The sequence below is a fragment of the Macaca nemestrina genome, chromosome 4 (genome assembly GCF_043159975.1).
Source record: "Macaca nemestrina isolate mMacNem1 chromosome 4, mMacNem.hap1, whole genome shotgun sequence".
Taxonomy (NCBI): domain Eukaryota; kingdom Metazoa; phylum Chordata; class Mammalia; order Primates; family Cercopithecidae; genus Macaca; species Macaca nemestrina.
Genome location: NC_092128.1, coordinates 131,019,927 through 131,047,476, shown reverse-complemented (window position 1 = coordinate 131,047,476; position 27,550 = coordinate 131,019,927). Strand labels below are relative to the sequence as shown.

General features: G+C 53.4%; 1 pseudogene; it reads right to left on the bottom strand.

The window, feature by feature from the left end:
* LOC139362918 (septin-14-like) overlaps positions 1–8,838 on the bottom strand; it is a 70,958-nt pseudogene extending 62,120 nt beyond the window's left edge.
* Positions 8,839–27,550: the final 18,712 nt, after the last annotated feature.

Here is a 27,550-nt window from a genome sequence, read left to right as displayed (position 1 = left end):
TATCTGTAGTATAGTAGAAATATATGAATATAAATTTTAGGCAGACTGCTTTCGTTTTAGATTGCTCAAAGCACATTTTAAAAAAAAATCCATGGACAGGCCGGGCATGGTGACTCATTGTCTATAATCCCAGCACTTTGGGAGGCCGAGGCGGGTGGATCACCTGAGGTCAGGAGTTCGAGATCAGCCTGGCCAATATGATGAAAATGCTGTTTCTACTAGAAAATACAAAAATTAGCTGGGCATGGTGGTGAGCACCTATAATCCCAGCTACTCAGAAGACAGGAAGGAGAATCACTTGAACCTGGGAGGCCGAGGTGGCAGTGAGCCAAGATCGAGCCACTGCACTTCAGCCTGGGTGACAGAGTGAGACTCCATCTCAGAAAAACAAAAAAGACAGAGAAAGAAACGGAAATTTTTTATGTCAGTAATTCCTCAGATGTTCAAATGTAAGGGGAAAGCCGGGCGTGGTGGCTCAAGCCTGTAATCCCAGCACTTTGGGAGGCCGAGACGGGCGGATCACGAGGTCAGGAGATCGAGACCATCCTGGCTAACACGGTGAAACCCCGTCTCTACTAAAAATACAAAAAACTAGCTGGGCGAGGTGGCGGGCGCCTGTAGTCCCAGCTACTCCGGAGGCTGAGGCAGGAGAATGGCGCAAACCCGGGAGGCGGAGCTTGCAGTGAGCTGAGATCCGGCCACTGCACTCCAGCCCAGGCTACAGAGCAAGACTCCGTCTCAAAAAAAAAAAAAAAAAAAAAAAAAGTAAGGGGAAAGGCATTCATTGCAAGGAGAACTGACCAACTTGAAAAAGAAGACAAGCAGGGCACGGTGGCTCACGCCTATAACCTCAGCACTTTAGAAGGCTGAGGCCAGCAGATTACTTGAACCCAGGATTTCTGGACCCATCCAGACAATATGGCAAGACCCCCGTCTCTACAAAATCTAAAAATGAGCCAGGCGTGTGGGCACACATCTGTGGTCCCAGATACTCGAGGCTGAGGTGGGAGGATCCCTTGAGCCTGAAAGGTCAAGGCTGCTGTGAGCCTTGTTCATGCCACTGCACTCCAGCCTGGGCAACAGAGAGAAGCCTTGTCTCAAAAAATGAAAAAAGAAAGACAGTAGCCACATACTCTATATATTGGTTTTGTGAAAATTACAGATTTTATATATCTGGAAAATGGCTTCATGGTAACAGGTGACCATGAAATTAAGAGTGTGTATCCTGGCCAGGCATGGGGGCTCATGCATGTAATCCCAGCACTTTGGGAGGTTGAGGCAGGCGGATCACCTGAGGTCGGGAGTTCAAAACCAGCCTGACCAACATGGAGAAACCCCATCTCCATTAAAAATACAAAATTAGCTGGGCATGGTGGCTCATGCCTGAGGCAGTAGAATCATTTAAACCCAGGAAGCAGAGGCTGCAGTGAGCCGAGATCGCACCATTGCACTCCAGCCTGGGCAACAAGAGTGAAACTCCATCTCAACAACAACAGTGTGCACTCCTGACTATTGAATGTACTACTAATTAAGAACTTGAAGCAGCTCTTAATTTAACTAGAAATCTAATTTATTTCAAGTACTTAATGACATCTGAGATTAAATACAAAGTCTCTTTTCAGTTTGAAAAATACATAGTAAAAGTGGAAACTCCTTGGATAAAGGGAACTCAAATTAGAACCTTTTCTCTCTTCAACTAAATAAAGTTGTCTTCAACTAAGTAAAGTTGAAGACAGCATGTTTTGTTAGGGCTGAGTACAGAAAAGAATCTGACAATATGACAATTTCTGTGATATCTATATTGGCCTTCTATTTTTTAAAAAGAAGATATATTTTTAACCCTTTTTTTTTTTTTTTTTTGAGAGAGGGAGGGTCTTGCTCTGTGGCCCTCTCTGCAGTGCGGTAGCATGATCACAACTCACTGCAGCCTCAACCTCCCAGGCTGAAGCGATCCTCCCACCTCAGCCTCCTGAGTAGCTAGAACTACAAGTATATGCTACCATGCCTGGCTATTTTTTGTAGAGACAGGGCCTCACTATGTTGTTCAAACTCATCTAGAACTTTCAGGCTCAGGCAGTAGGGTGCAAAGGGGACTCTAAAGAAGTACTCTGGAAGCCAGGTGTCAAGTCTCAATTTGTCCAAGATATCCTGCCCAAGATATCTTGCCCAAGATAACAACAACCTGTGTTGGGCAAGTCACTTAACCTGTGAATCTCAGACAAAACAAGAAGCAGTAAATACTTCTACATTCTTTTTTCTGGAGATGGAGTTTTCTCTTGTTGCCCAGGCTAGAGTCCAATGGCGCAATCTCGGCTAACTGCAGCCTCTTCCTCCCAGGTTCAAGTGATTTTCCTGCCTGGGATTACAGGTGCCCGCCACCATACCCGGCTTTTTTATTTTAAGGCTCTTGTTGCCCAGGCTAGAGTGTAGTGGTGTGATCTCAGCTCGCTGCAACATCTGCCTCCTAGGTTCAAGCGATTCTCCTGCCTCAGCCTCCTGAGTAGCTGGGATTACAGGCACCCACCACCATACCCAGCTAATTTTTTTGCAATTTTAGTAGAGAGAGGGTTTCACTGTGTTGGCCAGGCTGTTCTCAAACTCCTAAACTCAAGTGACCCACCCACATCAGCTGGGATTACAGGTGTGAACCAACATGTCCGGCTCCAGGTTCTATTCTAATTCTAAAAGTCTCATTATCTCAATGGGGTAGTAAATAGATTGCACTTTAAGATACAGGGGAGGTAATAATCCAACATTTTGATATGGGGGAGGTAGTAATTCAACATTTTGTAAAACATGGCAACTTTTTCATGGACTTGATTTTCAAATACAGTGGACCCTTGAACAACATGGGTTTAAGCTCCGTGGGCCCACTTATATGTGGATCTTTTTCAACCAAATGCAGAATGAAACTTGCATATATGGAGGCCCAACTTTTCATATACCCAGGTACTGCACGGCCCACAGTGGGGACTTGACTATGCCAGGATTTTGGTGAAAACAGGGGTCCTGGAACCAATCCCCTATAGTATATGTCCTATACATATACCATAGGACAACCGGACTATTTTTATAGTTTTAAGAAATGTAGATTTACCAAGTCTATGAGCCTTTCTAGATCATTTGTACTATGCTTACATAGAAACCCTTCTTAGACGGGGTCTAATATACAGGAAATACTTACGTAGAATATTTTGCATATTAAAACCGGGCACAGTGGCTGACACCTGTAATCTCAGCACTTTGGGAGGCTGAGGCAGGTGGATCACCTGAGGTCGGGAGTTCAAGACCAGCTTGGCCAACATGGCGAGACCCTGTCTCCACTGAAAATACAAAACTTCCTCAAGCATACTGGCGGGTGCCTGAAATCCCAGCTACTCGGGAGGCTGAGATGGGAGAATCACTTGAACCCACAAGGCGGAGGTTGCAGTGAGCTGAGATCGCGCCACTGCACTCCAGCCTGGGTGACAGAGCAAGATTCCATCTAAAAAAAAAAAAATTCTGCATATTAGTTTCTCTTGCACAACTTCAAAACTGTTTTAAATGAACATGTCTTTATGTCAGCAATATGCTACATTAAAACAATTAATATCCAAATATATAAACAAGTATATACAAGAAACTTATTATACTTAAAGGCACTTATTATCAAACACTGAAAAAAAAAGGAACATCTCCAATCAATGGTGACAGCTACAACTGAGGACAAACTTTATTTCAGGAACATACATGTATCACTTTTCATCCTAACACTCATCTAGCAAAGTAGGTTTTTTTTTGGTTTATTTGTTTCTTTTTTGAGACAGGGTCTCTCTTTACCAACCAGGCAGGAGTGCAGTGGCACCATCATGGCTCACTATGGACCTCGGCCTCCCAAGCTCAAGTGATCCTCACACCTCAGCATCCCAAGAAGCTGGAAATACAGGCATATGCCACCATGCCCGGTTAACGTTTGTATTTTTTGTACAGGCAGGGTTTTGCCCTGTTGCCCAGGCTGGTCTGAAACCTAAGCTCAAGAGCTCTGCCAGGTGTCAGCCTCCCAAAGTGCTGGGATTACGGGTGTGAACCACTGCACCAGGCCCTAAGTAGATGTTAAAATCTCTAGTTAAGATAAGAAAATGAGGCTGGGCGCGGTGGCTCAAGCCTGTAATCCCAGCACTTTGGGAGGCCGAGACGGGTGGATCACCAGGTCAGGAGATCGAGACCATCCTGGCTAACACAGTGAAACCCCGTCTCTAGTGAAAAATACAAAAAACTAGCCGGGCGATGTGGCGGGCACCTGTAGTCCCAGCTACTCGGGAGGCTGAGGCAGGAGAATGGCGTGAACCCGGGAGGCGGAGCTTGCAGTGAGCTGAGATCCGGCCACTGCACTCCAGCCTGGGTGACAGAGCGAGAGTCCATCTCAAAAATAAAATAAAATAAAATAAAGATAAGAAACTGAGGCATCATGAAGATAAGGCTACAAGTCTAAGAACTGGGAGGGCTGGAAGCCCACACAGATTCCTTAGATTTGAGCTCAGTGTACCAAACCAAGGGGGCAGGGAGTGCTAACTTAATGTTAGCTGGCAGGCTGGTGCAGGTTTGCAGCAGAGTTTTCAATGATTTATGGGAAATAGTAAGAACATGAAAGTAAACTTCTTTTTTTTTTTTGAGACTGAGTCTCACTGTGTCACACAGGGTGGCTGGCGTGCAATGGTGCGATCTTAGCTTACTGCAACTTCGGCCTCCAGGGTTTAAGTGATTCTCCTGCCTCAGCCTCTGGAGTAGCTAGGATTACAGGTGTATGCCACCACACTCAGATAATTTTGTATTTTTACTAGAGACAGGCTTTCAGCATGTTGACCAGGCTGGTCTGAAAGTAAACTTTTCCATAGAGCTAAATGATTCCCCATTTAAAGATCTTTTATTCTGAGAGATTCTGTTCTTTCAAATTGTTTGAATGGAAATATCCTCTTGTTAAATGAAATGATGGTGATAGGAGATAGTGGTGTGTTACTCTTTTTATTGGCTGTACCTGGTAGAATTAAAAAATCAGCATTTCTACTGTAGCCTCCTAATTTGGGGAAAATATTTCTTTAGAAATCTATAAGTCTGGAACGTCCCATCATTATGCCTCCCCAGAATAATAGAGGACTTTACACACAGATGCCCCTCAAGATTCTCTCATTAATCTCTACCTTATTCTGTTTGGGTTAAGACATTTAGGGATTGTGAAATGAGAATAAAGTGAGTTTAAGCAATTCAAAACCATGAGCTGACTCTGGATCCTCGAAGATTACTTTCTTCGGAATCTTTTTCATCTGTTAACTTTCCTCTGGGCTCAAACTGTCTTTTCCTAAAACAGTCACATTTGGGATAGTACTGCTACATGGCAATCACTATCATAATAAACTAACTTGAGGTCTCCAATAATCAGCTTTCATTTAAAGTCTCTTTCAGGTTGACAAAATAAAAACTTTCAATATTTTGTCTACCCACTTCCAAAAGAATGAGTCTATACATGTACAAATATATGTGATTATATATGTATATACGCACATGTGATTTTGATCAGCCTGTTTATAAACTACTTGAAAAACAAGTTGATTTGTAAATTCATTTATGAAATGATAAGTTTATAAACTACTTGATTTTTGCAAGTAGTTTATAAACAGGCTCATCAAATTGAACAAATTTCTTAAAGTAATTTCACTGTGTAGATGGCAAATAAGTTACTTACTCTTCTTATTAGCGTATCTTATTTTTACCCATCCTCCTTTAGCAAGCATCTAAGTTAAATTATTTTATGTCAACAGCTATACAATGAAACATCACTTTCAGTCACAACGTATTAAATTCACATTGAAAACTATAAAGAGATCCAGTTACCTTTAGTCTTACATGTACTTATATACTTTTAATATACTACTTGATGTTTTATGGTGCACAAACACACAGCTTTGCAGGATATATAACTATGAGAATAGTTGGAGTGTATGCTTATTAAATGGTTCAAAACTCTCTTTTTTAAAGAAATGTTCATTCTTACTATTTTTTTATTTTTATTTTTTTTAGATGGAGTCTCACTCTTGTCGCCCAGGCTGGAGTGCAATGGCGCGATCTCGGCTCACTGCAACCTCTGCCTCCTGGGTTCAAGAGATTCTCCTGCCTTAGCCTCCCCAGTAGCTGGGACTACAGACATGCGCCACCAAGTCCGGCTAATTTTTGTATTTTTTAGTAGAGATGGGGTTTCACTATGTTGGCTAGGCCTGTCTCAAACTCCTGACCTCGGTTGATCCGCCCACCTAAGCCTCCCAGAGTGCTGGGATTGAGGCTTGAGCCACTGCGCCCAGCCAAGAAACGGCAATTTTAAGAACTTAAAATTCTTAAGGCTCACGCAGTGGCTCACGGTGGTAATTCCACACTTTGGGAGGCCGAGGCAGGCGGATTAACCGAGGTCAGGAGTTTGAGACACCCTGGCCGACATGGAGAAACCCCCTCTATACTAAAAATACAAAAATTAGCCTGGCATGATGGCGGGAGTCTGTAATCCCAGCTATTGGGGAGGCTGAGGCAGGAGAATCGCTTGAATCCCGGAGCCGGAGGTTGCAGTGAGCCAAGATCGCGCCATTGCACTCCAGCCTGGGCGACAACAGCAAGACTCCCTCTCAAAAAATAAAACAACTTAAGCATACAGTAAAGTACTCTTTCCATGCCCCAATGTTAAAAGGTCCATTCATTATAGACTACTTGTTTCAAAAAAAAAATCAAAAATTGGTAAAAATTCTGCTTAAATTCCATATTAAACTAGGATCAAAAGTTATTTTTAGCTCTTCTTGTTTCTTAAATACTTGAAATGTGCTACTACATTTCTTTCTTATGTATTTATTCATTCAACTAACTTTGGGTGGAAGGTACTTACAAGTTTAAAAGTCCTTTCTGACAGTGGAAATAACATAAAAATATTTGCATAAAATACACTCAATGGTTCTCAAAGAGTATCTGAGAGTCTAATCAGCCTATTAACCTTGGTCTGAATAACCATCAACAAATGTGAGCTTTTTGTCACATCCGTGTATTTTCCCCTGTAACCTGATACCTACATTTTAAATGTATTTTTAAAAAGTTTCATTTGGCCCTATGATAATTATTTCCCCTGTAAAAAGCTACAGGAATTTTGTTTAAGAGCAAATGAGAAAGAGTATCTGGTCCATGAAAAAAGCTAAGTGGAAAGATCAGCTCCCTAAAGTTTGTACCAATAACAAGACAAACTCCAATGCTACCTTGTTCATGTAATCAACAATATGTGAGTCGAAATAAACTAGTGAGCTATACATTTCTGATACATACCAATTTACCAATCAACAGGAGAAGAAATCGCTTAAATGTGACTACTGTTAACAAACATCTGAATATCAGACATAGTCTCTATTAAAATCGTAACCTGTCAATTTTGAAATCATTCCTTCGACTTTTGTTATGTTTTTAATCACCGCATTAAAAAAAAAAAAGCAGCCTCTTTTAAAATGTAAATTCCCCCCTTTTTCAAAGTAACTTGCCTAGGGAAATTTAATGCATTAAAATAAAACCTAACAGACAAACCAATTAAAACATTAAAAAAAAAAAAAAAAAAACTAAAATGATCAGTAACACAAACCAATAGCTCCAGTTTAGCAAAGCGTGTGTTTTTAATCTGTTATGGGTATCCTATTATATTAATAAGCAACAATGTTTAAAAGTCATCCCAATGCCTAAAACACCGCCATAAAAATAACATACTTGTCCTTTACTCCAATGAAGCTTAAACTAGACTCGAACTCAGATCATTTCCCCCCTTCCTGGCACACTGAAATATACGAGAGGGAATCCAAGAAATCAGATATGTTAAGTGCCGGTAACTTCTTCCAGAATAGGGTCAAATTCGTGTTTATCCGCAAATGTCACCGTCCCAGTAAGTCTGCAAATTCTCACCAGTGCTGGAGTACAAAGAGGCCTGACCACGGAAACACCTGACCCAGCATCACGAAGACAGTGGGAAATGCAACCCTCCTCTGGTCGGAGCCGGCCCCAGAGCCTGGCTGCAGTGATGGTGGGGACAAGAGGCGGCCGCTGGTCTCGCGGGTGCGGCGGACAGGGTCCCACACCCCCGGCCGCCTCCCGAGAACCAGGAAACCTGTCAAGCCGGCCGAGACCCACCCTCCGCAGCCACCTCGCGCTCCTGCCCAGCCCGGTCCCAGCCCGCCCGACCGCTCCCCGTCTGCCCCGGCCTCCCGGCTGCACTCTGCCACCTCATTCCTCCCCGGCTGCCTCGCGGCACCGCCACCTCCTCCCCGCGACCTGGGCTTGGGTCGCCCCCGCCCGGCCCGACCACGTCAGTCCCCCCGCGGCCTACAGTCCCGAGCTCCAGCCGCGCGCTCCCCGGCCTCGGCCTCCACGCTCGCCCCGCTCGGCCGCTCCCGGCCCCACTCCCCAACGCTGGCTACCTGGAGGCAAGTGCAGCGCAGCACTTCATCCAGGGTCCCAGGTCGCAGAGGGCCCGTGGTCCCGCTTCTTCTCCAGCTCCACATGGTAGGCGCAGATGGAGAGCAGGATCCCAGCGGCGGCGCACACTGCATGTCGGTTACCCTCTCCCACCGCCGCACCGACACTCTCAGCAGGACGGGCGCCGCCGCCGCCGCCGCCTTCCTCCGCCTCCCTCCGCCTCCTTCTCAGCCCGCCTGGGTCCGACGCAGCCGCCACCGCAACAGCCACCGCTGCCGCCGCGCCCTATTGGCTCCGTCTCCCGCTCCGGCCCCGCCCCCACAGGCGTGTGGCCCAACCGCCCTGAACCGAGTGAGGCCTGTGGGCCGAGATAGGCGAGCGCCGCGCGGAGGGAGGGGGCGGAGCACGCAACCGCCGGGACCCCCGATGGCCGGCGGAGACTGAGGCCAGGGGGCAGGCGTGCTCCAGGCGTGGGGCCCGGGGAAGGGTGGGGCCCGGGAGAGAGAGGCACGGAGCCGGGAGGGGCGGTGTCTGGAGGAGCAGGGCGGGGGAGGGGGGGGCCGGGGAGGGGCGGGGCCGGGCGGGACCGGGCGGGACCGGGCGGGACCGGGCGGCTAGCGCGGGAGGGATTTAGGGGACCGGTGCAAGGAAAACATTGCAAGGATGCTACTGTGGGTGACTGGGGGAGGCCTCGGCCCCTCCCTCTGGATTCCCATCCTTTTTCACTTTTTCGTCGTTATCACTTGGTATTTCTGACCCAATCCAAATCAACCCTGGCCAATTCTCGGAACTTTAGAGCCACACTCCTATGACCTCATCTTCCCACTACCATTTCTAGGCACTCTGTGTTCAACCTGTGCAAAACTTTTTTTTTTAATGTGCGAAACTATGTTTTAAATTAAAAAACTGTTTTTATAAATTGATTTATGGGCCGGGCGCGGTGGTGCACAGCCTGTAATCCCAACGCTTTAGGAGGCCGAGGAAGGTGGCTCACTTGAGGTCAGGAGTTCGAGACCAGCCTGGTCTACATAGTGAAACCCCGTCTAAAAAAAAAAAAAAAAAAAAAAAAATAGACGAGTGTAGTGGTGAGCGCCTGTAATCCCAGCTGCTCGGGAGGATGAGGCATGAGAATTGCTGCAACCCAGGAGGCAGAGGTTGCAGTGAGCTGAGATCGTGCCGCTGCACTCCAGTCTGGGTGACAGAGTGAAAGACTCAACAACAACAAAAACTTACGAATGCCTTGCTTCTCTGTAAGCCGAATTTGAGGTGGTTTGCCATAATTCAAATAATATAGAAAAATATAAAGATGAGCTAATACAATCAGGACGAAGAAAACCAAAAGTCAGAATAAAATGAAAGGCCAGGAATCAGAACACAGATAAGCAGGCTATAGGGGCTTACAAAATTATAAAATTGCGTCGTAAATTTGGCTCTGAGCTTCCTGGTGGCCAAAACTAAAAGGGAAACAAATGTATATGCTTTCTCACTGTCTTCAAGAAGAAACAGTGTTCTTGGAGATTTTCAGTGTTTCCCTGGTTGCAGCTTTCAATTTTTCAGGGGCTTTATATAGTGATTTTGAGCAATAAGCAATATCCTTGTAATCGTTATCTCTTGTTGGGTAAAAATTGCCCCCAATTCAGCAGCTTAATAAACAATAAACTTTTTTTTTTTTTTCTCACAGTTTCCATGGGCTATGAATCTGGGTGAGGTTAGCTGTGTCCTCTGGCTCAGGCTCTCACCAGGATACAATCGAGCTGTCAGCCAGGGCTGCAGCTCTCTCAAGGCTTCAGAATCCTCTTTCAAACCCCCTTCCGCGGCTGCTGGCAGGCCTCAGGTCCTCTCTGGCTGTGGGCTAGAGACATCCAGTGTTTCACCATGTTGGCCAGGCTGGACTTGAACTCCTTACCTCAGGTGATTCACCCGCCTTGGCCTCCCAAAGTCCTGGAATTACAGGCATAAGCCACCGTGCCCGGTTTTTTTCATTTGATTATTTTGTTTTTTGTTTTTTGCTATAAGGTCTAGTTCTGTCCCTCAGGCTGGAGTGCAGTGGTGCAACCATGGCTCACTGCAGCCTCTATCTCCTGGGCTCAAGTGATTTTCCCCCCTCAGCCTCCTGAGAGCTGGCACTACAGGCGCGTGCCACCACATGTGATGAAGTTTTACTCTTGCTATCCAGGCTGGAGTGCAATGGCCTGATCTCAGCTCACTACAAATTTTGCCTCCCAGGTTCAAGCAATTCTCCTGTCTCAGCTTCCCAAGTAGCTGGAAATACAGGCATTCGCCATCACACTGGCTAATTTTTGTATTTTAAGTAGGGATGGGGTTTCACTATGTTGGCCTGACTGGTCTTGAACTCCTGACCTCAGGTGATCCACCAGCCTCAACCTCCCAAAGTGCTGGGATTACAGGCATGAGCCACTGCACCTGGCACACCTGGTTCAGTTTTTAAATGTTATTTTTGCAGAGACAGGGTTCTCTGTACGTTGCCCAGGCTGGTCTCAAAATGTTACCCTCACATGATCCTCACCCTTTAGCCTCCCAAAGTGCTAGAATTCGAGGCATGAATCACCGTGCCCAAACTCATTCTCTTTCAATTAGCTCAGTTTCAATTTCTTATTATAGAAATACCATCAAATAGAAAATGTCAATGTTAAGCAGGATTTCCATGTAAAGATGGCAAATCACAAAATCTTCCTTCCTTGATACTTATTCTTTCTTTTTTTGTTCTTTTTATTTATTTATTTTTTGAGATGGAGTCTCACTTTGTCACCCAGCCTGGAGTGTAGTCGCACAATCTTAGCTCACTGCAATATTCACCTCCCAGATTCAAGTGGTTCTCCTGCCTCAGCCTCCCCAGTAGCTGGGATTACTGGTGTGCACCACCATGCCCAGCTAATTTTTGTATTTTTAGTAGAGACGAGGTTTCACCATGTTGGCCAGGCTGGTCTCAAACTCCTAACCTGAGGTGATCCACCTGCCTCGGCCTCTCAAAGAGCTGAGGTTACAGGCATGAGCCACTACAGCCGGCCCCTTGATACTTATTCATTCTAATGACATTTATTGTGTGTCTACTATGTCCCAAGTACTGTATTAGGTTCTGAGAATGAATAAGATGGGACTCCTGCCGCAGGGAGCCTCTGTTCTGGTTTGGTGTGAGTTTGGGAGGAGGACATACAGACAAGCAATTCAATAAATAGCAAGCTGATTTTTGAGTGTGATATCTGCTTTGGGAAAACCCGGCAGGAGGAGGCAATGAAAAGGAGGATGATTCCCCCTCCACAGGATGAGGGAGGATTTCTCTGCCAAGGTGATATGGGAGCTGAGGTCTGAAACATGAGAAATATCCAGCTTCAGCAGGAGGTATGGGAAGTCCATTTCGGGCAGGGGAGAGCATGTGCAAAGGTCCTGAAGAGGGAAACCACTTGGCATTTACAGGAGTAGAAAAGCAGCCCAGATGCCTGCTGCACAATAAGCAAGAGGAAAAGAATAGAGGGTGGCAGGCAGGGTCAGATCATGCTAGGATTGGTTTGTTTTTTTAAGAGACATGGTCTTGCTCTGTCACCCAGGCTGGAGTGCAGTGGGGCAATCATAGCTCACTGAAGCCTCAACCTCCTGGGTTCAAGGGATCCTATTGTCTCAGGCTCCCAAGGAGCTGGGACTACTGGCATGAGCCCCACCATGCCTGGCTAAGTTTTTTTATTATTAGAGACAGGAGTCTTGTTATGTTGCCTGGGTTGGTCTCGGTCTCAAACTCCCAGACTCAAGTGATCATCCCATCCTGGCCTCAAAAAACACTGGCATTACAGGTGGATGCCCCACATATGGCCAAGATAGGGAGTTTTAAAAGCTTTACTTTAAATTTTTGTGGGTACTTAGTAGGTATATATATTTTTGGGGTGCATGAGACGTTTTGATACAGGCATGTAATGTGTAATAATTACAGGAGGGTTACTGGGATACCCATCACCTTAAGCATTTATCCTTTCTTTGCTTTACAAACAATCCAATTATGCTCTTATCACTTTTTTGCTTTGTTTTGTTTGTTTTGTTTTGAGATGGAGTCTATCTCTGTCACCTGGGTTGGAGTGCAGTGGTGCGATCTTGGCTCACTGCAACGTCCACCCCCCTCCCCCAGGTTCAAGCAATTCTCCTGCCTCAGCCTCCTGCATAGCTGGGACTACAGGTGCGTGCCATCACACTTGGCCAATTTTTGTATTTTTAGTAGAGACTGGGTTTTGCCATGTTGGTCACGCTGGTCTCGAACTCCTGACCTCAGGTGATCCACCTGCCTTGGCGTCCCAAAGTGCTGGGATTACAAACATAAGCCACCACATCTGACCTCTTTTAGCTATTTTAAAATATGCAATAAATTATTGTTTACTACAGTCACCCTGTTGTACTACTACATACTACATATTATTCATTCTAACTGTATTTTTGTACCCATTAATTATTCCTGTGCACCCCCTCCAGCCTACTACCCTTCCCAGATTCTGGTAATCATCATTCTACTCTCTATTTTTGAGTTCAATTGTTTTAATTTTTAGCACCCACAAATGACTGGGAACGTGCAAAATTTGCATTTCTGTGTCTGGCTTATTTTAATTAACATAATGATCTTCAGTTCTACCCACGTTGTCGCAAATAACAGGATTCTATTCTTTCTCATGGCGGAATAATACTCCATTGTGTGTATGTAACACATCTTCTCTATCCATTTACCTGTTGATATACACTTAGATTGCTTCCAGTCTTGGCTATTGTGAATAGTGTTGCGATAAATATAGAAATGCAGATATTTCTTCAATATACTGATTTTCTTTCTTTGGGATATATACTTAGCAGTAGGATTACTGGATTATAAAGTAGCTCTACTTTTAGCTTTTTGAGGACCCTCCAAACCGTTCTCCGTAGTGGTTGTACTAATGTACATTCCCACCAACAGTGTACCAGGGTTCCCTTTTCTCCACATACTCAATAGAATTTGTTATTGCCTGTCTTTTGGATATAAACCATTTTAACTGGGGTGGGATGATAGCTCATTGTAGTTTTGATTTCTGTTTCTCTGATGATCAATGATGTTGAGCACATTTTCAAATACCCATTTGTCATTTGTATGTCTTCTTTTGAGAAATATCTATTCTGATCTTTTGCCCATTTTAAAATCAGATTATTAGATTTTTTTTCCTATTGAGAGAAAAAAATGAAAGAAAGAAAAAAGAAGGAAGGAAGGAAGGAAAAGGAAAGAGGGAGAAAAAGAAAGAAAGAGAGAGAGAGAGAAAGAGAAAGAAAGAAAGAAAGAAAGAAAGAAAGAAAGAAAGAAAGAAAGAAAGAAAGAAAGAAAGAGAAGATTGTGTGCAGAGATAGAGAAGTACATAGTAATCAAAGGGCAAACCGTATACCTGGAAAAACTAATACAGAATGACTGGCCTGGAGCCAACCCTGGCTAAACTATTGAATTTTAATGATAAAGAAAGTACTCCAGTGGCCTTTGGGCAGGAAAACATAAGTACATGTGGGAAGAACCTCCAGCCAGGCTCAGAGTTCCCATAACCCCAGCCAAAGCTAGATGACAATAAAGTCAGAAGTTAAAGGAAAAACTGAAGAAAAGGAAAATGAATCAAGAATATTCTCCCAGGCCAGGCGCGATGGCTGAACGCCTGCAATCCCAGCACTTTGAGAGGCCGAGGCGGGCAGGTCACCTGAGGCCACGAGTTCGAGACCAGCCTGGCCGAGATGGTGAAGCCCCATCTCTACTAAAAAACAAAAATTTCCAAGCATGGTAGCGTGCACCTGTAATCCCAGCTACTCAGGAGGCTGAGGCAGGAGAATCGCTTGAACCCGGGAGGTGGAGGTTGCACTGAGAGGAGATCGCACCACTGCACTCCAGCTTGGGCGACAGAGCAAGATTCCTTCTCAAAAAAATAAATAAATAAATAATAAAAATAAAAAGAAATAGCTATCCAAGTATAAACGCATTAAACAGAAACTCTCAAACATGCACCAATTCAAAAAATACGGCAGCTGTAGGTGAAAATAGAAACTGCAGATTAAAAAGAATCATGATACTTTTATTATCTTCTTTCATAATTTTAATGAATGTCGAATAAAAAGATATCACTTTCACATAGGCATTTATCTGAAGTTCAGAAATTCTCCCACCTTACTTTAGTTTCTTCAGCTTCTGTTGTATCAAGCAAAATGAAAGTTATATATATTTGAACTAAAACACATATAAAATACGTAAAGTTATCTGTTTGGTTTTTTTAGAGTGTCACTCTGTTGCCAGGCTGGAGTGTAGTGGCGTGATCTCGGCTCAATCTAACCTACGCCTCCCAGGTTCAAGCGATTCTCCTGCCTCACCCTCCCAAGAAGATGGGATTACAGGCACCCATCACCATGCCCGGCTAATTTTTGTATTTTTGGTAGAGACAGTGTTTCACTCTGTTGGCCAGGATTATCTCTAACTCCGGACCTCATGATCTGCCCGCCTTGGCCTCCCAAAGTGCTGGGATTACAGGCCTGAGCCACCACACCAGGCAAAGTTATTTTTAATGCATTAATATATCAACTTACCTAACTACCTATTAGCAAAAAAAGGGGTATGAATTATCAACATTTTTTTTTTTTTTTTTTTTTCCGAGACAGAGTCTGTCTCTGTTGCCCAGGCTGGAGTGGAATGATGTAATCTTGACTCACTGCAACCTTTGCCTCCGAGGCTCAAGTGATTCTTGTGCCTCAGCCAGGCATGGGCTATCAGGCCTGGCAATATCACTTAATGTTGAGTTATTTCTTGGTGGCTGAAAATTTCATGATTTATTACTGGCTTCTTTGTACTTTTTTTCTCTCTCTCTCTCTTCTCTCTCTCTCCCCCTCCATCTCTCTGACAGGGTGTCACTCTGTTACCCAGGCTGCAGTCTCAAACTCCTGGGTTCTAGTGATCCACCTGCCTCAGAGTCCCGAGTACCTGAGACTATAGGTGCATATTACCATAACTGGGTTTTAATTTTTTATAGAGATGAGATCTTGCTATGTTCCTCATGCTGGTCTCATACTCCTGGCCTTGAGCAATCCTTCTACCCTACCTTTCAAAAGTGCTGGGATGACAGGTGTAAGGTATAGCACCCGGCCTGCTTTGTACTTTTCTATAGGACTTAGATTTTATATAATAATTACAAACAATTTTTACAAAAGCAGTAGTCATTCTAAACTTTTTAAAATTAAGCAGTGATTAAGAATGAGCTACAGAAAGTAGTATTACTTCAGCACCTATTATATACTAGATATTTTGCATATAGCAAATCACGTAGTCCACATATCAAGGAAGGAATTATAATCTTTATTTTCTAGGAGGAAAAAATGTGGATTACAAGCCTTTGTTCATTCTAGAGTTACACAGCTGCTGCCAAAACAAGTGCCCTCTTCCCAGAAGCCTGCTCCCTGCTGGTTTTATCAAATTCTACCCCCCACTTCCTCAGCCACATCTGTGAGCAAGAATGTTCACACACACACATTTCTGCTATATTCCATCTGCCTAGGCCAGGAGCTTGTCATGACAAACCAAATGCAATACCTATTTCCTGACCAAACCTGTTATTCAGTATCTCTGTGATTTGAGAAATGGTTTGATTTCATTCTGACAAGGATCACAATGAGGTCTTAAAATAAGTTAGAATTACAAATCATCCTAGTCTATGTGAAAGGGTGTGATTTTCAGATATACCCAGCCCTTTGAGATGCTCTGCTGGAAGGTGGTTGAGGTGCAAAGTACTATTGACTCACGGTCATCTTGGTCCATTGTCATTAATAATGATAGTTTGTACTTCTTTCGTGTTTGTGCTAAAGGTGGTTTCAAAACCAGGAAGAAGCTTATCAATTTCTAGGTATTCAAATATCTATTTCACACTGTATATGTGCGTGTGTGTATGCTATGAAAATATATACACACATATATTCACATACGAATACATACACACATTTATATATTTACATTATACTAAAAAAAAGTAATTTTTTTTTTTGAGATAGAGTCTCACTCTGTCACCCAGGCTGGAGTGCAGTGGCATAATCTCAGCTCACTGCCACCTCCGCATCCCAGATTCAAGCAATTCTCCTGCCTCACCCTCTGGAGTAGCTGGGATTATAGGCACCTGCCACCACACCTGGCTAACTTTTGGTAGAGATGGGGTTTCACCACCTTGGACAGGCTGGTCTTGAACTCCTGACCTCGTAATCCACACACCTCATCCTCCTAAGGTGCTGGGATTATAGGCGTGAGTCACTGTGCTGGCATAAAGTAAATTCCCAAGAAAATGGTCGGCCAGGAGTGGTGGCTCCCACCTGTGATCCCAGCACTGTAAGAGGCTGAGGGGGGAGGATCGCTTGAGTCCAGGAGTTTGAAACCAGCCTGGGAAACACGGTGAGACCCCCTCTCTACAAGAAATATACAAATTACCTGGCTATGGTCGCTCGAACCTGGGATCCCAGCTACTCAGCAGGCTGAGGGGGGAGGATCACTTAAGCCAAGAAAGAAGAGGTTGTGGTAAGCCGGGATTATACCACTGCACTAAATCCTGAAGGAAAAGTGGTACTTTGCCTCAAAGAAAGGGAAAAAATTGGTATCCATGAAAAATTTAAACTGTCTATATCTACATAAATCTATACAGAAATAGTATATTAATCAAAAAGCAAACTCTTAATAGTTCATGACAAGCAAATAGCAAGCCAGGTATGGTAGTTTATGCTTGTAATCTCAGCACTTTGGGAGGCTCAGGCAAAAGGATTGCTTGTGTCCAAAAGTCTGGGAACAGCCTGAGCAACATAGTGAGAACCAATCTCTCAGAAAAAATCAGAAATTAGCCAGGCATGGTGGCATGTGCCTGTAGTATCAGCTACTCAAGATGCTGAGTTGGGAGAATTACTTCAGGCCAAAAGGCCAAGGCTGCAGTGAGCCATGATCACACGACTCCACTCCAGCCTGGGTGACAGAGCAAGACCCTAAAAAAAACGTAACTGTAAACAACATAAATACAGAAGACATGAAGTGAGAAGCTACCATGTCCAGAGTGAAGAAAAAGGGCCCGAGCAGAGGCTCATTCCCATTCCCACCAAAAAAAGAAAAGAAAAATGATGAGACATTAAATAAAACAAAACTCAGTATGAAACCACGCAGGTAGAATTTATTATAAATTTGTCACAAATCCATTGTCAAGGTTAAAATAAGAGGCAGGTGTTTTGCTAAAGCACTCTGCTTTAAAGTTACCAATAAATAAGAGTCCAGAGAAGCTTTAGGTTCCTTGATACTCTGGACCACCAAAGATTAAAAAGATGGATCCAGAAGAGGTGACTGTGGGGCAAGAGGAAAGGGAGAAAAGGCCACGAAGAGGCAGAGGATGGGCTTGACTGTCCACTATAACGCCGAAGGTGGGCCAGAAGAGGCCATCGTGAGACAGGAGCTAGTATAACACACAACACAATAAGACAGGAGCTGGGACTTGGGAGGCAGGCACAAGGAAAGAGACAGGCAACGTGAAAAAAGCAAAATGCAGCATCTGGGCCTAGAAACACCAATGTGAGAATGCTAAGGCAGCTTGGAGAAGAAATAGTCAGGCAAAAGCTGTGACAGCTCATGCTGCCACAAGTAAGGTAGTGAAATTGGAGGGCTGGACTTGAGAAACTTCTCGGTCTAAATGGCCACGAGGAGCTGGACAGGAGTTGAGTCCAAACAGATTGTGGTGAGGAAAAATTTAAGCACCAGCCAAAACTGGGAGGAAGACCTGGGCAAGAAGGGGATGATGAGATGCAGCAACTGGGTGAGGAGAGGCCGGCTTAAAAAACGTCTGGCCCTGGAGAGGCCACCAAAAGGCAAAGACGGGGGCTGGAGAGGCTATTCCCTGGGAAAAATGAGCTCAGTAAAAAGAGGCCACTGGGAGGGAGGAGCAGGGCCGGGCGGAGCAGTGGAGAAGCAGGAGGCGCTCTGGTGTGTGGTGGCCACAATGAGGAGAGAGCTAGGTGTGGAGAGTCCGCTGGGACACAGAGTCTGGGCCGGTGCAGCCCTTCGGGAGGCAGGAGGCTGGTGTTGGAGAGGCTGACTAGAGGTCAAGTCCAGGGATGGAGGAGGCCGCCAAGAGGCATGAGCGGGGCTGGGCCTCAAGAGACCAGTGGCAGGCAGGAGGAGCTGGGACTGGAGAGGCTATCCTGAGGAAGTCTAGCAGCTGGAGAGGCCATGGAGAGGCAGGAGCTGGGCCATCGGAGGCCGACAGGAGGACGAGTTGGGCCTGCAGGGGCCGCCAGGGGTAGGAGCGAAGCCCAGAGAGGACGACTCGAGTCCAGTGTGGGCCTGGAGAGGCCACCGGGAGGAGGAGCTGGGCCTGGAGAGGCTGGCTGGAGGAAGTCTGGCGCGTGGAGACGCCGTTGGAGGGCGGAAACCGGACCCAGCGGAGCTGCCGAAAGGCAGGAGGAGCTCTGGCCTGGGGAGGCCGCAGTCAGGCGAGAGCTGGGCGTGGAGAGTCCGCTGGGCGCCTGAGGCCGGGCCCGTGCAGATCTTTTGGAGGCAGGAGGCTGGGCCTGGCGCGGCCGACTGGAGGTGAAGTCCCGGGCCTGAGGAGGCCGCCCAGAGGCGTGAGCGGGGCTGGGCCTCTAGAGGCCAGTGGCAGGCAGGAGGACCTGGGCCTGGAGAGGCTGACCGGAGGAAGTCTGGCCGCTGGAGAGGCCGCGGAGAGGCAGGAGCTGGGCCGGCGGAGGCCGACTGGGCGACGAGTTGGGCCAGCAGGTGCCCCCGGGAGCAGGAGCGAGCCCTGGAGAGGCCGACTCGAGGCCAGCGTGGGCCTGCAGAGGCCGCCGGGAGGAGGAGCTGGGCCTGGAGAGGCTGGCTGGAGGAAGTGTGGGGCATGAAGACGTCATCGGAGGGCAGGAGCCGGGCCCGGAGAGGCCACCATGGGGCCCGGCTTCAGGACGTTTGGGACCTAAAAGGCCGCTGAGCGTGAGCTGGGCTGCAGCCGAGTCCAAAGAAGTTGTTGGGAGTCCAGAGCAGGGCCTGCGGCCGCAGCCAGGAGCATGAGGAGCTGGGCCTGGACAGGAGGCTGGGAGGCCGTAACTGGGCCTGGAGAGGCCGGCCAGAGAAAGTTCTGGGCCTGGAGAGGCCGACAAAAGGCAAAGGCTGGGCCTGGAAAGGCGCTTCCCCGTGAAGAATGAGCTGGGCCTAATGAGGCCACTGGGAGGCAGGAGCGGGGCCTGGCGGAGATGCCGAAAGGCAGGAGGAGCTCTGGCCTGGGCAGGCCGCAGTCAGGCGAGAGCTGGGCGTGGAGAGCCCGCTGGGAGGCAGAGGCCGGGTCTGTGCAGGCCTTCGGGAGGCAGGAGGCTGGGCCTGGCGAAGCCGACTGGAAGTGAAGTCCTGGGCCTGAGGAGGCCGCCCAGAGGCGTGAGCGGGGCTGGGCCTCAAGAGGCCAGTGACAGGCAGGAAGAGATGGTCCTGGAGAGGCTGACCTGAGGAAGTCTGGCAGCTGGAGAGGCCACGGAGAGGCAGGAGCTGGGCCGGCGGAGGCCGACTGGGCGACGAGTGGGGCCCGCAGAGGCCGCCGGGAGCAGGAGCGAGCCCTGGAGAGGCCGACTCGAGGCCAGCGTGGGCCTGCAGAGGCCGCCGGGAGGAGGAGCTGGGCCTGGAGACGCTGGCTGGAGGAAGTCTGGGGCGTGGAGACGCCGTCGGAGGGCAGGAGCCGGGCCCGGAGAGGCCACCGTGGGGCCCGGCTTCAGGACCTTTGGGGCCTTCAAAGGCCGCGGAGCGGGAGCTGGACCGGAGCCGAGTCCAAAGAGGTTGTCGTGAGGCCGGGGCTGGGCCCGCGGCCGCAGCCGGGAGCAGGAGGAGCTGGGCCAGGACGGGAGGCCGGGAGGCTGCAACGGGACCTGGAGAGGCCGGCCTGAGGAAGTTCGGGGCCTGGAGAGGCCGCCGAAAGGCAAAGGCTGGGCCTGGAAAGGCCGTTCCCCGTGACAAATGCACGGGGCCTAGTGAGGCCACTGGGAGGCAGGAGCGGGGCCCGGCGGAGCTGCCGAAAGGCAGGAGGAGCTCTGGCCTGGGGAGGCTGCAGTCAGGCGAGAGCTGGGCGTGGAGAGTCCGCTGGGAGGCAGAGGCTGGGCCTGTGCAGGCCTTCGGGAGGCAGGAGGCTGGGCCTGGCGCGGCCCACGGGAGGTCAAGTCCTGGGCCTGAGGAGGCCGCCCAGAGGCGTGAGCGGGGCTGGGCCTCAAGAGGCCAGTGACAGGCAGGAGGAGCTGGGCCTGGAGAGGCTGATCTGAGGAAGTCTGGCCGCTGGAGAGGCCGCGGAGAGGCAGGAGCTGGGCCGGCGGAGGCCGACTGGGCGACGAGTTGGGCCCGCAGGGGCCGCCGGGGGCAGGAGCGAGCCCTGGAGAGGCCGACTCGAGGCCAGCGTGGGCCTGCAGAGGCCGCCGGGAGGAGGAGCCGGGCCTGGAGAGGCTGGCTGGAGGAAGTCTGGGGCGTGGAGACGCCGTCGGAGGGCAGGAGCCGGGCCCGGACAGGCCACCGTGTCGCCCGGCTTCAGGACATTTGGGGCCTACAAAGGCGGCGGAGCGGGAGCTGGGCCGGAGCCGAGTCCAAAGAGGTTGTCGTGAGGCCGGGGCTGGGCTCGCGGCCGCAGCCGAGAGCAGGAGAACCTGGGCCTGGACGGGAGGCCGGGAGGCCGCAACTGGGCCTGGAGAGGGCGGCCTCAGGAAGGTCGGGGCCTGGGGAGGCCGCCAAAAGGCAAAGGCTGGGCCGGGAAAGGCCGTTCCCCGTGACAAATGCGCCGGGCCTAAGAAGGCCACTGGGAGGCAGGAGCGGGCCCCGGCGGAGCTGCCGAAAGGCAGGAGGAGCTCTGGCCTGGGGAGGCCGCAGTCAGGCGAGAGCTGGGCGTGGAGAGTCCGCTGGGCGCCTGAGGCCGGGCCCGTGCAGATCTTTTGGAGGCAGGAGGCTGGGCCTGGCGCGGCCGACTGGAGGTGAAGTCCCGGGCCTGAGGAGGCCGCCCAGAGGCGTGAGCGGGGCTGGGCCTCTAGAGGCCAGTGGCAGGCAGGAGGACCTGGGCCTGGAGAGGCTGACCGGAGGAAGTCTGGCCGCTGGAGAGGCCGCGGAGAGGCAGGAGCTGGGCCGGCGGAGGCCGACTGGGCGACGAGTTGGGCCAGCAGGTGCCCCCGGGAGCAGGAGCGAGCCCTGGAGAGGCCGACTCGAGGCCAGCGTGGGCCTGCAGAGGCCGCCGGGAGGAGGAGCTGGGCCTGGAGAGGCTGGCTGGAGGAAGTGTGGGGCATGAAGACGTCATCGGAGGGCAGGAGCCGGGCCCGGAGAGGCCACCATGGGGCCCGGCTTCAGGACGTTTGGGGCCTAAAAGGCCGCTGAGCGTGAGCTGGGCTGCAGCCGAGTCCAAAGAAGTTGTTGGGAGTCCAGAGCAGGGCCTGCGGCCGCAGCCAGGAACATGAGGAGCTGGGCCTGGACAGGAGGCTGGGAGGCCGTAACTGGGCCTGGAGAGGCCGGCCAGAGAAAGTTCTGGGCCTGGAGAGGCCGACAAAAGGCAAAGGCTGGGCCTGGAAAGGCGCTTCCCCGTGAAGAATGAGCTGGGCCTAATGAGGCCACTGGGAGGCAGGAGCGGGGCCTGGCGGAGATGCCGAAAGGCAGGAGGAGCTCTGGCCTGGGCAGGCCGCAGTCAGGCGAGAGCTGGGCGTGGAGAGCCCGCTGGGAGGCAGAGGCCGGGTCTGTGCAGGCCTTCGGGAGGCAGGAGGCTGGGCCTGGCGAAGCCGACTGGAAGTGAAGTCCTGGGCCTGAGGAGGCCGCCCAGAGGCGTGAGCGGGGCTGGGCCTCAAGAGGCCAGTGACAGGCAGGAAGAGATGGTCCTGGAGAGGCTGACCTGAGGAAGTCTGGCAGCTGGAGAGGCCACGGAGAGGCAGGAGCTGGGCCGGCGGAGGCCGACTGGGCGACGAGTGGGGCCCGCAGAGGCCGCCGGGAGCAGGAGCGAGCCCTGGAGAGGCCGACTCGAGGCCAGCGTGGGCCTGCAGAGGCCGCCGGGAGGAGGAGCTGGGCCTGGAGACGCTGGCTGGAGGAAGTCTGGGGCGTGGAGACGCCGTCGGAGGGCAGGAGCCGGGCCCGGAGAGGCCACCGTGGGGCCCGGCTTCAGGACCTTTGGGGCCTTCAAAGGCCGCGGAGCGGGAGCTGGACCGGAGCCGAGTCGAAAGAGGTTGTCGTGAGGCCGGGGCTGGGCCCGCGGCCGCAGCCGTGAGCAGGAGGAGCTGGGCCAGGACGGGAGGCCGGGAGGCTGCAACGGGACCTGGAGAGGCCGGCCTGAGGAAGTTCGGGGCCTGGAGAGGCCGCCGAAAGGCAAAGGCTGGGCCTGGAAAGGCCGTTCCCCGTGACAAATGCACGGGGCCTAGTGAGGCCACTGGGAGGCAGGAGCGGGGCCCGGCGGAGCTGCCGAAAGGCAGGAGGAGCTCTGGCCTGGGGAGGCCGCAGTCAGGCGAGAGCTGGGCGTGGAGAGTCCGCTGGGAGGCAGAGGCTGGGCCTGTGCAGGCCTTCGGGAGGCAGGAGGCTGGGCCTGGCGCGGCCCACGGGAGGTCAAGTCCTGGGCCTGAGGAGGCCGCCCAGAGGCGTGAGCGGGGCTGGGCCTCAAGAGGCCAGTGACAGGCAGGAGGAGCTGGGCCTGGAGAGGCTGATCTGAGGAAGTCTGGCCGCTGGAGAGGCCGCGGAGAGGCAGGAGCTGGGCCGGCGGAGGCCGACTGGGCGACGAGTTGGGCCCGCAGGGGCCGCCGGGGGCAGGAGCGAGCCCTGGAGAGGCCGACTCGAGGCCAGCGTGGGCCTGCAGAGGCCGCCGGGAGGAGGAGCCGGGCCTGGAGAGGCTGGTTGGAGGAAGTCTGGGGCGTGGAGACGCCGTCGGAGGGCAGGAGCCGGGCCCGGACAGGCCACCGTGTCGCCCGGCTTCAGGACATTTGGGGCCTACAAAGGCGGCGGAGCGGGAGCTGGGCCGGAGCCGAGTCCAAAGAGGTTGTCGTGAGGCCGGGGCTGGGCTCGCGGCCGCAGCCGAGAGCAGGAGAACCTGGGCCTGGACGGGAGGCCGGGAGGCCGCAACTGGGCCTGGAGAGGGCGGCCTCAGGAAGGTCGGGGCCTGGGGAGGCCACCAAAAGGCAAAGGCTGGGCCGGGAAAGGCCGTTCCCCGTGACAAATGCGCCGGGCCTAAGAAGGCCACTGGGAGGCAGGAGCGGGCCCCGGCGGAGCTGCCGAAAGGCAGGAGGAGCTCTGGCCTGGGGAGGCCGCAGTCAGGCGAGAGCTGGGCGTGGAGAGTCCGCTGGGCGCCTGAGGCCGGGCCCGTGCAGATCTTTTGGAGGCAGGAGGCTGGGCCTGGCGCGGCCGACTGGAGGTGAAGTCCCGGGCCTGAGGAGGCCGCCCAGAGGCGTGAGCGGGGCTGGGCCTCTAGAGGCCAGTGGCAGGCAGGAGGACCTGGGCCTGGAGAGGCTGACCGGAGGAAGTCTGGCCGCTGGAGAGGCCGCGGAGAGGCAGGAGCTGGGCCGGCGGAGGCCGACTGGGCGACGAGTTGGGCCAGCAGGTGCCCCCGGGAGCAGGAGCGAGCCCTGGAGAGGCCGACTCGAGGCCAGCGTGGGCCTGCAGAGGCCGCCGGGAGGAGGAGCTGGGCCTGGAGAGGCTGGCTGGAGGAAGTGTGGGGCATGAAGACGTCATCGGAGGGCAGGAGCCGGGCCCGGAGAGGCCACCATGGGGCCCGGCTTCAGGACGTTTGGGGCCTAAAAGGCCGCTGAGCGTGAGCTGGGCTGCAGCCGAGTCCAAAGAAGTTGTTGGGAGTCCAGAGCAGGGCCTGCGGCCGCAGCCAGGAGCATGAGGAGCTGGGCCTGGACAGGAGGCTGGGAGGCCGTAACTGGGCCTGGAGAGGCCGGCCAGAGAAAGTTCTGGGCCTGGAGAGGCCGACAAAAGGCAAAGGCTGGGCCTGGAAAGGCGCTTCCCCGTGAAGAATGAGCTGGGCCTAATGAGGCCACTGGGAGGCAGGAGCGGGGCCTGGCGGAGATGCCGAAAGGCAGGAGGAGCTCTGGCCTGGGCAGGCCGCAGTCAGGCGAGAGCTGGGCGTGGAGAGCCCGCTGGGAGGCAGAGGCCGGGTCTGTGCAGGCCTTCGGGAGGCAGGAGGCTGGGCCTGGCGAAGCCGACTGGAAGTGAAGTCCTGGGCCTGAGGAGGCCGCCCAGAGGCGTGAGCGGGGCTGGGCCTCAAGAGGCCAGTGACAGGCAGGAAGAGATGGTCCTGGAGAGGCTGACCTGAGGAAGTCTGGCAGCTGGAGAGGCCACGGAGAGGCAGGAGCTGGGCCGGCGGAGGCCGACTGGGCGACGAGTGGGGCCCGCAGAGGCCGCCGGGAGCAGGAGCGAGCCCTGGAGAGGCCGACTCGAGGCCAGCGTGGGCCTGCAGAGGCCGCCGGGAGGAGGAGCTGGGCCTGGAGACGCTGGCTGGAGGAAGTCTGGGGCGTGGAGACGCCGTCGGAGGGCAGGAGCCGGGCCCGGAGAGGCCACCGTGGGGCCCGGCTTCAGGACCTTTGGGGCCTTCAAAGGCCGCGGAGCGGGAGCTGGACCGGAGCCGAGTCGAAAGAGGTTGTCGTGAGGCCGGGGCTGGGCCCGCGGCCGCAGCCGGGAGCAGGAGGAGCTGGGCCAGGACGGGAGGCCGGGAGGCTGCAACGGGACCTGGAGAGGCCGGCCTGAGGAAGTTCGGGGCCTGGAGAGGCCGCCGAAAGGCAAAGGCTGGGCCTGGAAAGGCCGTTCCCCGTGACAAATGCACGGGGCCTAGTGAGGCCACTGGGAGGCAGGAGCGGGGCCCGGCGGAGCTGCCGAAAGGCAGGAGGAGCTCTGGCCTGGGGAGGCCGCAGTCAGGCGAGAGCTGGGCGTGGAGAGTCCGCTGGGAGGCAGAGGCTGGGCCTGTGCAGGCCTTCGGGAGGCAGGAGGCTGGGCCTGGCGCGGCCCACGGGAGGTCAAGTCCTGGGCCTGAGGAGGCCGCCCAGAGGCGTGAGCGGGGCTGGGCCTCAAGAGGCCAGTGACAGGCAGGAGGAGCTGGGCCTGGAGAGGCTGATCTGAGGAAGTCTGGCCGCTGGAGAGGCCGCGGAGAGGCAGGAGCTGGGCCGGCGGAGGCCGACTGGGCGACGAGTTGGGCCCGCAGGGGCCGCCGGGGGCAGGAGCGAGCCCTGGAGAGGCCGACTCGAGGCCAGCGTGGGCCTGCAGAGGCCGCCGGGAGGAGGAGCCGGGCCTGGAGAGGCTGGTTGGAGGAAGTCTGGGGCGTGGAGACGCCGTCGGAGGGCAGGAGCCGGGCCCGGACAGGCCACCGTGTCGCCCGGCTTCAGGACATTTGGGGCCTACAAAGGCGGCGGAGCGGGAGCTGGGCCGGAGCCGAGTCCAAAGAGGTTGTCGTGAGGCCGGGGCTGGGCTCGCGGCCGCAGCCGAGAGCAGGAGAACCTGGGCCTGGACGGGAGGCCGGGAGGCCGCAACTGGGCCTGGAGAGGGCGGCCTCAGGAAGGTCGGGGCCTGGGGAGGCCGCCAAAAGGCAAAGGCTGGGCCGGGAAAGGCCGTTCCCCGTGACAAATGCGCCGGGCCTAAGAAGGCCACTGGGAGGCAGGAGCGGGCCCCGGCGGAGCTGCCGAAAGGCAGGAGGAGCTCTGGCCTGGGGAGGCCGCAGTCAGGCGAGAGCTGGGCGTGGAGAGTCCGCTGGGCGCCTGAGGCCGGGCCCGTGCAGATCTTTTGGAGGCAGGAGGCTGGGCCTGGCGCGGCCGACTGGAGGTGAAGTCCCGGGCCTGAGGAGGCCGCCCAGAGGCGTGAGCGGGGCTGGGTCTCTAGAGGCCAGTGGCAGGCAGGAGGACCTGGGCCTGGAGAGGCTGACCGGAGGAAGTCTGGCCGCTGGAGAGGCCGCGGAGAGGCAGGAGCTGGGCCGGCGGAGGCCGACTGGGCGACGAGTTGGGCCAGCAGGTGCCCCCGGGAGCAGGAGCGAGCCCTGGAGAGGCCGACTCGAGGCCAGCGTGGGCCTGCCGAGGCCGCCGGGAGGAGGAGCTGGGCCTGGAGAGGCTGGCTGGAGGAAGTGTGGGGCATGAAGACGTCATCGGAGGGCAGGAGCCGGGCCCGGAGAGGCCACCATGGGGCCCGGCTTCAGGACGTTTGGGGCCTAAAAGGCCGCTGAGCGTGAGCTGGGCTGCAGCCGAGTCCAAAGAAGTTGTTGGGAGTCCAGAGCAGGGCCTGCGGCCGCAGCCAGGAGCATGAGGAGCTGGGCCTGGACAGGAGGCTGGGAGGCCGTAACTGGGCCTGGAGAGGCCGGCCAGAGAAAGTTCTGGGCCTGGAGAGGCCGACAAAAGGCAAAGGCTGGGCCTGAAAAGGCGCTTCCCCGTGAAGAATGAGCTGGGCCTAATGAGGCCACTGGGAGGCAGGAGCGGGGCCTGGCGGAGATGCCGAAAGGCAGGAGGAGCTCTGGCCTGGGCAGGCCGCAGTCAGGCGAGAGCTGGGCGTGGAGAGCCCGCTGGGAGGCAGAGGCCGGGTCTGTGCAGGCCTTCGGGAGGCAGGAGGCTGGGCCTGGCGAAGCCGACTGGAAGTGAAGTCCTGGGCCTGAGGAGGCCGCCCAGAGGCGTGAGCGGGGCTGGGCCTCAAGAGGCCAGTGACAGGCAGGAAGAGATGGTCCTGGAGAGGCTGACCTGAGGAAGTCTGGCAGCTGGAGAGGCCACGGAGAGGCAGGAGCTGGGCCGGCGGAGGCCGACTGGGCGACGAGTGGGGCCCGCAGAGGCCGCCGGGAGCAGGAGCGAGCCCTGGAGAGGCCGACTCGAGGCCAGCGTGGGCCTGCAGAGGCCGCCGGGAGGAGGAGCTGGGCCTGGAGACGCTGGCTGGAGGAAGTCTGGGGCGTGGAGACGCCGTCGGAGGGCAGGAGCCGGGCCCGGAGAGGTCACCGTGGGGCCCGGCTTCAGGACCTTTGGGGCCTTCAAAGGCCGCGGAGCGGGAGCTGGACCGGAGCCGAGTCCAAAGAGGTTGTCGTGAGGCCGGGGCTGGGCCCGCGGCCGCAGCCGGGAGCAGGAGGAGCTGGGCCAGGACGGGAGGCCGGGAGGCTGC